General features: G+C 42.8%; 1 protein-coding gene across 1 annotated transcript in view; it reads left to right on the forward strand.

The window, feature by feature from the left end:
* Positions 1-13,225, forward strand: part of LAMC1 (laminin subunit gamma 1) — a 79,870-nt gene that overhangs the window by 16,990 nt on the left and 49,655 nt on the right. The gene's annotated exons all lie outside the window — the stretch shown is intronic.

The following is a 13,225-nucleotide window of genomic DNA, read 5'->3' on the forward strand; positions in this document are numbered from 1 at the left end:
TCCCCAAGATGGGGGTGTTTCCCCCCCCCTCCCCAAGATGGGGGTGTTCCCCACAGATCTCTCTGCACTTCTGGTCTTAGCAGTAGCCTCTCAGCCTGCCCTCCTGTCCTGGCTGCTTTATACACGTCTTCAGATTAAGAGGCTGGCAGTTTTCATTTTGGTCAGACTCTGGTGATGCTCAGGTGAGATGGACAATGCAAATTCAAAATTGTTAAATGTTTAGTATTCCTCTGTAGTTTCCCCTTTGCATGTAGGATTTGGGGTGGGAGGAGGCCCCTCATCAAAGGACAGTTAAAAGTTTTCCTGAGCTGAAACCATTTTGTCTTTAAAAACTAATGGTTTTTTGCTGCTGTTTCCCAGCAGGGTTACAAAGAAAAAATACAAAGCGCAAGAGTAAATAGTTTTGGGGCTGCGGGGATATGGCAGCTGCTGCAAGAACTGCAGCTGCTGCCAGGATGAAACATGAACTCTAAAGTGACATCCCGCCATCATTGTGTGGTGTGTGTTTAATGAAATCTAGTTTTCTCCCTCCTTTTGCCTCCGTGCCTGCTCTGTCCCCTGTCCCCCCTCAGCTGGGATTGCTGGTGGGAGCTGGGAGGGGTGCTCAGGACTGGGATGGCTCTTTGGTCCCCTCCATATGTGCTCTGCAGGCATGAGTTAGCTGATTAAATTACCAGCATTACACGAGTCACTGCTCTTCTGCTTTCTAAGCAGAGTGACTTTGCATACATCTATACCTATGTGCTGACCCTTTCTCACACCCTCCTTCCCGCTGGCGGTTCCCGGTTGCAGGGGTGTGAGCAGGGCCATCCCCAGTGCCTCCACCATTGTGACAGCTAAACTCAAGTTCCTTACAGAACAAAGTACTGATTATTTTTGAAGTAATGATACAGAGATGAGCTTTTCCAAGAGCTTCATAAAACTTTTATGAAACAAAGGCCTTTTTTACTTTTATCGTAACTATGACGAGAGTGTATTTAATGCTGCCCATTTCTTTTTGGCAGTTTTGCCTGAAAACATTGCCAGTAGGTTGTTGTGGTGCCAGAGTCCCTGACTTCTGGTTAGGAAGGGAAGCTTCTGGTTTTCATTAAAGGACTGATAATTCAAATCATGGTAGATACCTCTAGAAAAAATTATGACAGAACTACAGCTCTGAAACCATGGTTCTCTTGCAAGTGACCTTAGTTATTCTTGTCTGTTAGTATTCCCAAAAGGCAGGAATAAACAACACCTTTTTCCTTTTCCACAATTAAATTTCTTTAAATTGGAGAGTCAAGTCTATTGTATGAAGAAAAGGTTGCTAGAAGTCACTACTGTAGGTAATGAATGAGCATCTGGCTCGTTCGACCTCATCTGCAGGGTGAGGTTGTATTGCTCGTCTCTCCCTGGTAAGTGGGCAGGAATAGCAGTTAGAGTTTGATCAGTGTCAGGTGTATTTTCTCTGCCACAGATTTCCTTGTAGCCTATTTTTTCTGTACTTCCATTCCTTGTGAGATGCAGGAGCTGAGTCAGGAGAAGCCAGTAACTGCTTGGAAGATCCTGAGCTTGGGGTACCCCCTTGCACTGCAGGCTGACACTCTCCATTCCCTGGCAGACTGCTACCAGTCTTTATGTGGGTGGGGAGCACACAATTTCATTAAAATTATCCAGGAGGCACTCTTGAAAGACTTTGAATTCATTTTCTGCTGATTTTAGGAGTATCTAGGAAAATGTGCTTGTCAGTGGCTCTGAAGGGGTAGCACTGTGGAAGGACATCAGAAAATTCTCAGTCAGGTTTGCTGCCTTTCTGTGCTTTGATTCTCTGTAAGTTCAAGCAAAAACATGGCAGTAGCAGCAATCCTAGTTTTTTTTTTTGATGCCAGATCAGGTTTTACTCCTAATTCATAGCACCTATCCATGGTGTCTGAAAATTGCCCAGAGGAGCTGTGATGCAGCTGTGGCACGGGCCACTCCTGAGTACTGAGGTCATCAGCAGAGGTTGAGAGCTTTGGTTACAGCCCTTCTAAAGCTCTTATTTGTGTCAGGGAAGGAACTGGACTGATTTTCTGGTGCAGTTGAAGTAGTCAGCTCCCATCTCTTTGTACTTTCTTATTCACCAAATTAATGGTTAATTAACAAGGATTTGGATGTGCAGTTACAATCACGTTATTTGTCTGGGTTGTTGAGACTGATCTTTGCCTGGGTGATGTCACTAGCTATTACATGGAAGAAGCTAAAAATGTTTGTAGGAAGCTCAGTGCTTCCTGTTGCAAAACCTCCTACAAGATATGTCTCCTCATTAACTTGTCTCCGAATTATTCGACTTTTTCATGTCACCCATACAGTCTGTTTTGCAGCTCTAGGGCTGTGGCATGTTCTTTTGTGAAATGTGTGGTAGAAAATTAACATGCTGCTCTGGCAGATGGGAGGGACCCTGTCTCCGAGCCTTTCTGTCCCCCAAATCCTGCTTTTTTTTTTTTTTTTTTTTTTTTTTTTCCTAATTGCTGCCACCCTTGAAAAGTCGGCATTAACTTGAAAACAGTGGGAGCGAATGAAATGTGTTTTGAAAGTGTGATCCCATTGTGGGAGTGGTATTGAGTGCTTATACAGGGTATAGAGAGAGGTTGTGGGAGAGAGGTTGTTCAGCAAAAGGAATAGAGTTTGGAGTCGTTAATCTGCGTCATTAGCACTGTGTATCAGAAAATTTAAACTGTGCCTGCCTAAATTGCATGAGTCTTTGAAATTCACAGCAGCGCTGGCAGCCCCGCTGGCTTTTGTCCTTCCTGCAAACGAACAGCTGCTTGGTCTGGGCATCCCTGCGTGCTCAGCATCCCCGCTGCCTCCTCTGCTCCTGCCTCGGTTTTGGGAGAACCACAAGAGACAGGCTGGAAAAAAACCTCAAGAAATTGAGTTGATGTTGCCATTGGACCCGTGGAGAATGTGAAAATGTGGTGTGTTCGGTTCATGTCTTTGCTCTCTGTCCGTAATTAGCATAACAGAGGAAAACTCTTTATCACCCCCCCTATAAGGAGTGCCGCGTGTTCAGGCTTGCTGAAGAAATTTGCTGGTAATAGTTCAAAACGCAAACGGAGCATGTGCTCCTGTAGCTGTATGTGGTCTGCAGGAACCTTTGCTTTGTTCAGGTAGCTGTGCTGGTCGCTTGAGGGAAGCTTATCTTAAAACATGAGTTGAAATCTTCTCGGCTTTTGCTTTTTTCCTGCTGTTGTTTTAAAGCCAGCTATCAGCACGGGTAACTCAGCAGAAAAGATAGTGGATTACGGAAGGTTTTGGTTGGAAAGTAAGCATGGAGCCTGTGAAAGGTGGTTTATATGTAGCAGTTACTCATTGAATTACATGATGCTTGGCTACCCTGGGAAAAGAAATGGCAGTTGCTTTGGTTGGTACTACAAGGTGTCTTGCCAGGTCTAAAATAAGGACAGCTTCATTGTGGTTTTTAAAAAAGAAATAAAATAAATCCGTGGTGGCCTTCTGACTGTCCTACTTCTGGAGGTAGATGCAAAGACCACTTCTTTATTCTTGCATCTGCCTGCTGAGATATGAGATAAGATGGGGCATATTGTGGAGTGGAATGTCATACTCTTTCTATCATAGTTAATGATGAATTAATTAACTTCTAGTAGAAGAGACTTGCTTTGAAGCATAAACAAGCATTTGTAGTTAGAGTATGTAACTCTTAGGTATGTGTGTTTAGGTTTGGGTTTTTTTCTCATCCTTGAGAAAGGCATGTTTAAAGATACTTGAAGGGGAGGATTCTTATCCTGTTGGAAAAGATTATGGATCGTTCTGAATCAGCAATTAAAAAGGGATTAATAAGGTATACCTAGAGCATCTTCCATCTAATGTGCCAAAAGGACACATGCCACTTTGTTTCTTTGAAGAATGTTACCAAGGTAAAACATAAACCAACCCAATTATCATTAAACTTCTTCCTTTCAATACTTAAAGGAGCTTTATAAGAAATACAGGGACAGACTTTTTAGTAGAGCCTGTTGCAATAGGACAAAGGGTAATGTTTTTAAACTAAAGGAGGGTGGATTGAGATTCCATATAAGAAAAAAAAAACTGTGATAAGGGTGGTGAAACACTGGCACAGGTTGCCCAGAGAGGTGGTAGGTGCCCCACCTCCAGAAACATTCAGGGTCAGGCAGCCTGATCTAGTTGAAGATGCCTCTTCTCATTGCGAGGGGGTTGGACTAGATGACATTTAAAGATCCCTTCCAACCCAAACTGTTCTATGATTCTCCAAATGAAGTATAAACCATAAGGATAAGCTGTAGGAAGCTTGGGCTTTCTGTTCTAGCCTTGATGAAGGGGCATTAGTCATGAGGTACTCAAATACCGTGTATTTCTAGGCGAATTTTGCTTCCCCTCTTTCCTCTACCACCAGCCCCAAGTCTTTCATGCTGACAGTTCCGTGTTTTGTGTTCAGTTGCTGTGACAACAGATTACAAGGCAGAAGCGTTTTGTGTGCGAGGGGAGGAATGAAGGTACGACTTCGTGGTCTCTCAAGGTACATTGTATTCTCTCAGCCTTGCCCACTTACCTGCAGCTGGGGGCAAGGAATCATGCAGCCCTTGGCTGATTGTATCAGCTTGCTTGCTTAAGGCCCAGGGGCTAATTTGATGGAAAGATAACCTTTGCCTTGGAGATACTGGGGTGTGCCTGGGACTACATTAAGTGCCGGCTGGGGGAAAGAGGCACGGGGTGGGGGACAGACTTAGACCCATTGCAGACAATTTTGAAAACAGCCTAAAACGGTTTTTTTTAGAGGGACCTTTGTGAAAAGATGACCTCAGAGTGAGGATTTTGGATTATGGGAAGCTGCGGTGAGCTTTGAAAGCTCAGATTTTTATAAAAGGAAGAAAATGTGCAATCTGAAATTTCCACTTCTGTGCCTTGTACATGAGAAAAAGATTGTGAGAGAGATTAGAGAGCATTTCTGGCAGAGGGTTTTCATAGAGAAGAAAGTTTAACTTAAAACTACAAGAATTCGGTTTTTTACTTCATGAAAAATGTCTTTATTTGGAGATTCAGCTGTCCTAGCTTGTTTTAGCAGACTTTTTGTTTTTTAAAATTAATAACCCGTCAAAATAAGTGGGCAAGCTTATATTTATGCAGCTGCTTGACTATCCTGGAAGCAGATTCAAGGCCAGCATATTGACCTATAGTGGAAAAATCACTTAATAAACAGTTCACTTGTTTGTCTTTCTTAAAGCTTTTAATCACAAAGAATTATTAAAATCAATGTGAACTAAATCTAATTTTTATAAATAGTGCTGAAGATTGAGATGGTGCATCCCAATGCAGTTAAATTTATAGGCTTACTCATTTTAGAATTAATAACACCATGACTTGCTTTTTTCTTTATAGACTTGGAGTTCCTGTAGTGATGGAGGAGATAGAGCCCATAAAGGACTCTTGTGCTGCTGATACTCATTGCATGTCTAAGAGTTAAACATTCTCCAAAGGAGGGAAGGAAGCTGAAGTGTCTTAGAGATTTGTGTTAATTACTAGAAATAGTTCCTGCAGAATTATTGGCCTCGCTGATGTTGAGTCAGCATTTCTTTTGTTAAAAAGCTTTCTAAGAGATGAAAAGTTGGCATATGTGTCTCCTAGGAGGAGGTTTTTCTGCAGGTCATCTGCCACCTGTACAGAGCTGTAGAGCTGCTCTGCCATCAGAGTCAACCAATGAGTGGTCATAAATATTTGTAGAATATAGATATAAAAATGGTTATGCCTTCTATTTGTGGGGACAAAAAAACATGCTCTTTGGTTCTGTGAATGAACTGTATTCATTAGTCCTAAGGAATGATGGGGGTTTTTATGCAACTTTCACCTGCTTGCTTAATCTGCGAGTGCCTGGAGGAATGGAAAACGAGTTTAGCATACCTGAGGGCTTTTCTTGCAGAGGTTTCCCTTTCGTGTATGTCCTGCTCACACAGAGCTAAAGATGAGCAAGAAAACCCCTAGAGCGATATATTTTTGCATGGGTATGCAGCAGTTCCTGCCCAAGCGACTCTTGCTGGAAGGAACCAGCCTATCTGCCATCCTGGAGCTGTGTCTGATGTGCTGGGAAGAGGTACGGTGGATCACTGGTGGGGTGTTTAGGTTGTGGGGGTGCTTGGGCAGAGCATGCACCAAGGTCTTTATCCCTGCAAGGCATGTATGTGTAGTGATGCCTGAAAGCAGAGCATGGGGACAGATGCTCTTCCAGCATCCCACAAAGCATCTTTGCGAGTGTAGGCATGGTTTTGTAGTGCAGTTTCAGCATTCCCCCTCCCTCCACTCCCATTTGAGGGAAAGGTGATGAATGATTAGTGCTCTCCTCCCCAGATAGTGCTTGAAAGCTGGCCAGAATGGGTTTGGTTTCAAAAATAGCGTGAAATCACTGGGGTACATTAAGCTGCAGAGTCCTGCTGGGGGTTTTGGAGTGCTCAGCCCTCCCTTCCTTCCTTTTTGTTGGGAGAGAGACTGAAAAACCTCCGGGTCATTTTGTTTTTGATTCCTTCCAGTGCAGAAAGTCTGTGACTGTTTTGGAGCAGGGTGACTTCAGCCGGAGCACAAGCCAAATCCTGCCAGCAAGGCAGGCAAAGGCTTGTTGGCTAAAGATAGCGTCCACGTGTCTACAGAGTCCAGAGGTTTTTAAGGCTCTCAGTGGGTGCTCAGATTTACAGTGTGGTCCTAGGCATCCTAAAGAAAATCAGAGGGATCAGATACATCTAATAACGAGCTGTTTAATGTCAACTTTATAGCACCTCTTCTCCACGGCAGTCACAGCAGGTGACACTTACTCCATCACACAGGCATATTGTGTGTCAACCTTTACATCAGATTCAACTCCGTCATATGTTGTCGTGCTCCCAGGTGATCAGACATCAGTTTTTGGCATGTTTCCTGTCTCTGAGGCTGGTATATGTTGGTAATTCAGTAATCTCTGCAACACATTTGGGCTGCCTAAGGTTACATACAGCTTGTGCTCGTGTTGATCCTGGCCCGGAAAAAAAGTGTTGTTCACCTACCTATTTTAGTTATGCTGCTTTTAAGTTTATTAAATATTTGTCCTTTGCATGTCTGGAAAATGTTAAAAATAGAAGTGTTTGAGGTAGGGCTATTGTGTTAGACGGGTTCACTGGAAGCTGAAGCATGCCTTTTATTTTAAGAAGCACCAGGTTTTGGAAGGTGTTACTCTGATGTCCTCTTGACCCCACACAGAGGAGCTGCTTTTCTGAGCTAAGAATAGACTGTCTTTTGGATAAATTAGTTTTTTAGTGTGCTACCATTCACTAAATAGTGTGATTATTGCAAATAATAGACTGAGTTTGGGATTCCTGAAGAATTTGTAATTTAGAGGCACCAACTGCAAAGCTAGTTGGTGAAAGAACCTGAAAAAAATGTTTGCTTTTGCTACAACTCTGTCCTCTACGAAAAATCTCTTTTTCTTTGTCTCATCACTGTGTAGGCAAGACTGTATATAGAAGGGAATAAAATACAAGTGATGATACAGAGGAAATAATGACACTGTACTGATATGTACCATGCAGCAAATAAGTAAGCTTCTATAATTTTCCTCTCCCAAGTGGCAGTAACCACTGTGAAAAACAAGATGATTTTTTTTTTTTTTTTTTTTTTTTTTTTTTTTTTTTTTAGGACCCCTAACTTTGTCAAGCTTGTCCCAAACCAAAGAGAGGCTTTCAGAAGAGAAGGCAAAGGCACCCAGGACCTTTATTTGGTGGGATTTTGTAACTATAGAGCTGTGTCCCCAAATATAAACCTAAACTGTGAGCATCTCTGGCCATCCAGGTTTCAGAGATGAGCTCCCAAATGTAAATAATGGATGAAAAGATGGAGAGCAATTTCCTGAGTCTGTTGTCTCAAGTTGGCTTCTTTATAGCAGCAGTCAGCTATTGGTATCTGTGTTTTGTCATCATGGAAATCTAACGGTGACCACAGATTTTATTATGCCGTTGCTGGTTGTGTTAGCAGATACACAGGCTTATCTCAAGCCAGTGCAATGCTTGCCAGGTATCCAACTGCCTCTTGTGCGGCTGTGGAAGTCGTCTCTAACTTGTGTGGAACTGCAGTTTTGTGGGAAACTGGGACGTAAGACAAATGTAAAGGAAAGATAAAGAGCTCTGGGTTTTTTTTGGGGAGTGTGGTGATTTTTGGTTGTGGTTTTGTTTTTGTTTTTTTAGTTTTCCTAAAATGGTAGGAATAGGGGAGGGTTTTGCCGAAGTTCAGGTTTGCACAATGAGGTGATTAGTCCCTTCTTTCTTCCTATGCATTGCACAGATTTCTTCCCCCCCCACCCTTGCATGATTAGAATTCTCTCAGATTTAATAGGATCATCTAATTTTCAAGTCCCCGATCAGCAGGGGAATGTGTGTTTTGATAAGGAGCAGTTAATGGTGCTTCCTCACCCAGACTTGGAACAATCCCAAAATCAGATCATATGTCATCGAGAGGACGCTCATCTCTGTAGAGCTTTGCAACTTGTGCAACAGACTGTTGTAGTAATATAAAGAGATCCTAAAAAGGGTGTATAAAAAAAAATTAATAAAACCAACTAGGTTACTTCATGTCACTTGGTGGTGCCTTTATTTCAAATGTGCAGAAGTTTATTGCTTTCTTAGGCATGGTAGGTATGTGGCAGTGCTGGGGCTGAAGCATGGTGGGGAGGCCCCTCCCTGGCTTTACATGGTGCACAGCTAAAATGTGTTCAGAGCGAGTATGTACATTTACTTTCCATCCTCAGAAATTAATTGTAAATATTGGCAAATTATTTTAATATTTCTGGAGGATTTTATTGGAAGAAGAGTAGTAGTTTTCAAATTACTTCAAAAATAATAGAGACTATAAATTTTTTTTTTTTTTGGTGAGAAAATTGCTGTTATGCTCTGAGGTTTTTTTGGAGTTCAAATGAGTAGCATGCTTCTGTAAGCCTTTTAAAAAAAGTTTCTATTTATCCTTATGGCTGTAACTTGTGACCTATGACAGTGAATATTTCATAATATTTCTGTGCTAAATCTGGGAATATAGCTGGCAGCTTGCTTTTTCCCTGGGAACTTTCTTGTCAGGTTGGTACAGAAAGCTTTAGCTCCTTAGTTGTTGGGGGAAAGAGGTTCTTAGTTTTGTTCTTTTTTCTTTCTTTGTCTTTTTTACTTTAACTGCTCTTGTATGCTTCACTGCCTCTTCCACTGTCATGGAAGAAATCAAGACTCAAAGTGGCTGAGCTGTTGCTGCTACTTGGTTTTCAGTGTCATATTTGTCTTGCCTCTCGTGTGTGAGGCTTCCTTTCCTCTTTGTGGTTTCTCATTGTTTTCTGCCAAACCCCTGTGTTTCAGAGCTGCTTCCTTCTTGTGACTTTGTACCAGCTTGGGAATCTCCACACAGTTGTTCTTTGCTTTTGGTGTGCAGTAGAGGCACAACTGTGCAGGATGTGAAATTGTAGAAAGTGATGAAAATCTATGAAAGAAATCCAGGGTTTTTATGTGTTTCTTTCCAGCATTTTGCATATAATTATTTTGTGGTTAAAGAAATCACACCTTAAAAAAAAAATAATCCCTCTGGTATTATAGCTAGTTAAACTTTTTATTTAAGGAAAAAAAAAAAGGGCGGACCAAGAGATTAGTGGTCTTTACCTGGCTGCTACTGTCTGGACCTTAACAACTGTGTTGTCAAATGATGTGGCCTCTCATAAAAAAGCAGTAAGAAAAGCCAAGCTGTTCTTCATTACTTCCTCTTTTGTTTACCATTGTTTCTCCCCAAATCAAATGCTGCTGACTAGAGGGAATGCTCAGCACAGCAAACTGTGGGACCCCCCAGGCCTGTAGGTTACCTGGTGGTCAGCCAGGTTAGTGCTTCCCGTGGATGTGTGTCAGAGGCAGCATGTGGTGCAGACACGAGTGACCTGGGATGCTCCAGCACAAGATTTTTTCAAGGGTACTTATGTGAATTTGTCATGTACATGAAAAGGGTTGAAATGGTACTGGACTAGCCTGAAACCTCAAGGCAGGTCCATGCTAAAAGTGGATGGTGGGTGGAAAACCCACTGTCTCTGGCTTGGTGCCCCAGTGGTACAGTGTTGGAAGCTAAAGTGCGCTGCAAGAGGTCTCTTACACACTTTGCTTGTTCCTTGGCTTTCCCAAGGTGTCATCTTCTGGCTGTTGCCAGCACTGTGATACACACCTGAAAAAAAAGCATCCAAATCCCCCAAACTAGGTTCACTTTAGTCATAATGACATAAGAAGTGCTGGCTTGTGTTAGCAGGAATAAAATTACCAAATCTGTCGCTGGAATGGTCCCGTTTGTCTTGCTGGTGTCTATCTTACATTGGCTGGTGGGTTATGGCACTCAGACTTGTGGAGTAAGTGCACCAAAGGTCTACTTTCCAGCCCAGCTATTCTGTGATACTCCATTGAACTGTTGGATGCTAATATACTTTTCAGGAGGATTTCTTAAGCATGTAAACTTCTCTCCAAAAGCACTGGGGAACAATTCATGGTAAAACCTAGAAAATAACCTGTCTAATCCTGTTGTTTCTGGGGTCTACAGCTTTCCTGTTTATTCATCTTGACTTTCAAATATTGTCCTGCTCTTTACAAGTAAAGTGCTCTTGCACTGATCTACAGGGGTCTTGCCTGTCCACCTCCATGCAATTTTTGATTTGTCTCCTGGTTTTGAAAATATTCACATCAATTCAGAAGTGTCAGAGGGAAACCTCTCCTCTCTTGCCTGTGAGCATGCAACAATAAAGCACTGGAAATTTTTTTTCCCCCCTCTTCTTGCTGGACCAACAGCCCATAAAAACATCAAACCAGGATTTAGTTCCTTCTGATTTTTTTTTTCTAACTGTTTAAGTTTCCTAAGTGCAGCACAGCCTCTTGAAATGAGGGTTTGTAGAGGTAGTAATTGCCAGGTGCTGATTCTTGGTGTGCCTTTCTGATTGAGGCCTGCTGCCTTTGAGGTGAAATGAAAGAGGTTTCAAAACGCTGTGCTGAATTATAAAACTGTGATATTAATAAGTAGTAAGCAATAATTCAGATTATCCCACCTGTAGTTCTGATGTGATGCAACCAAAGGTTGCATGAGAGGGAACAGAACATAAGCAATAGTCTATGAACCCCTCTTTGAAGGTAGTTATAAAAATAAATCTTCTATATTAAGAACTGACCTACAGATTCATTGCCTGTCCCTGCTCTAAAGTTTAGTGGCCAGATGGAGAAGTAGGAGATTAAATGCACAGTGGTGTTGGTTATGGTGTGGAGACATGAGTCCAACTCATGGTTGTTGCCTGGATTTATCTGCCTTGCAGAGAAACGGGGCTGATGTGTTTGGTGCCAGAAGCATAGGCAGGGCAGCCTGTGCCCAGCAGGTACTGCTGGGGCAGGCCCTTTGTGAATGCTGGGATTTTCCTTGTGGCCTGAGGAACCAGGAATCCCCCTGAGATTGGGGGGAAGATGAGGTGGTGGTGATTCCTGGCTGGTCCTTTCACACAGCATTGCAGCTCTGTGGCCCTCTTCTTTTTGCCCTCCCTGGGTCTGCCTGAAACCTGGAGACATTCTTGTCCATGTGTAAACCTTTAGGAGGAAAAAAAATTTTTTAACCTACAGGTCAGATTGGGTTTTAGCTCCTAGCAGGAGCTGGGGCAAGGGATGCCTTTAGGACTGTCTAGTAACTCAACATCAGAATGGCCTTTGACCCTCAGATATGCTTGGTCTGTGTGGGAGAGAAGTTCATGATACCTTGGTGGGGCTGGGAGTGGCAGGCAGCTCTGTCCTGGGAAAGAAAAGCCCAAATCCTTCTGCTGGGCGGCTTTGCTGTGAAGCTGTTGCAAAGCAATGAGCTTGTGCCTCTCCACATGGCCTTGTGCCAGGAGCAGCTGCCTCAGAGGGCTTTCAGTGTTCAGGCCTGCTGTGGTGGCATTGGCTTTGAAGACTTCTTTATTCCTCTGAAGGTGGTGCATGTAGCTTCATTTGCAGACTGTTTGCTCTGAAACTGATTTTTGATTTTTTATTTTTTTTTAATTTTTTTTTTTTATGAGAGAGCAGAGATAGCTGGAGGCTCTCAGCTAGATGCTTCCTTCCTAACCTCTGGAGAAGAGCAGAGTACTCTCAGCTAAATGAAGTTTTGCCAAAATAAGCATTCTTACTTAAAGCAGTATGTCACCAGGAACGCTTCTGGCTTTAAAGCTTTAGGAAGAGAAGTTGGTCTGGACACTGTAGCCTGATAACATTTTAATGTATTTATTTTTTTAAAGCGCAGGCCTGAATTGAAGAGGCAGAGTTTCAAGTTCTTCATCCAAAAGGAACTGTTAGGGAAGATGACAGATTGTTTTTCCTGAGTGTGAATGGTTTTGTACCTCTACCCAGCCTACTCATGCAGTGATGCCGCTGAAAAGGGGCAAGGTGGTGATCTCAAACTCTGATAACTCATTACAGTTTTGTTCCTGAAAAATGTCAGGGACATTTTGTTTCTGTCCCAAAAAAAGAACCGAAACAAACTTCAAAACCTTGGAGGTTGCTATGAAACAGAACTGTCTTCCTTTTGGCTCTATAAATAACGCCTTTAAATACGCTCATTGCTTAGTTCCCTTGCAACTGTGGGTGGGATATGGTGTGTATATCTGGTAGGTATGTCTCCTGTTTTGTAACCAAACATTTCCTTGGCTGTTGATTGATTGAACTGTTTCAAGCAGGATTAGGGTGCTGTGTGCTGCCTGTGCTGTGGTATTGGTACAGAGCAGGGTGGTTTTCTGCTCCTGTCTTGTGCAGGTGGTGGAAAATAATTTCAATTTATTTAGTCCTTCAGAGTTTAGAAATACACTTATTTTAGAAGTTAATTCTTGCACATCACACTCACACACACACACACACACACACACACAGAGTCTCTCTGTCACGCACGCACTCACTCTCTCTCTCTTTGGCGCGCCCGCGCTCTGCGTCTCTCTCTCTCTGTCTCTGTCTCTCTCTGTCTCTGTCTCTCTCTGTCTCTGTCTCTCTCTGTCTCTCTCTCTCATCTGTCTCTCTCTCATCTGTCTCTCTCTGTCTCTCTCTCTCTGTCTCTCTCTCTCTGTCTCTCTCTGTCTCTGTCTCTCTCTGTCTGTGTGTCTCTCTCTCTGTGTGTCTCTCTCTCTGTGTGTCTCTCTCTCTGTGTGTCTCTCTCTCTGTCTCTCTCTCTCTGTGTCTCTCTCTCTCTGTGTCTCTCTCTCTCTGTGTCTCTCTCT

Source organism: Athene cunicularia (genome assembly GCF_003259725.1).
Source record: "Athene cunicularia isolate RWA chromosome 8 unlocalized genomic scaffold, athCun1 chr8_part1, whole genome shotgun sequence".
Classification (NCBI taxonomy): Eukaryota; Metazoa; Chordata; class Aves; order Strigiformes; family Strigidae; genus Athene; species Athene cunicularia.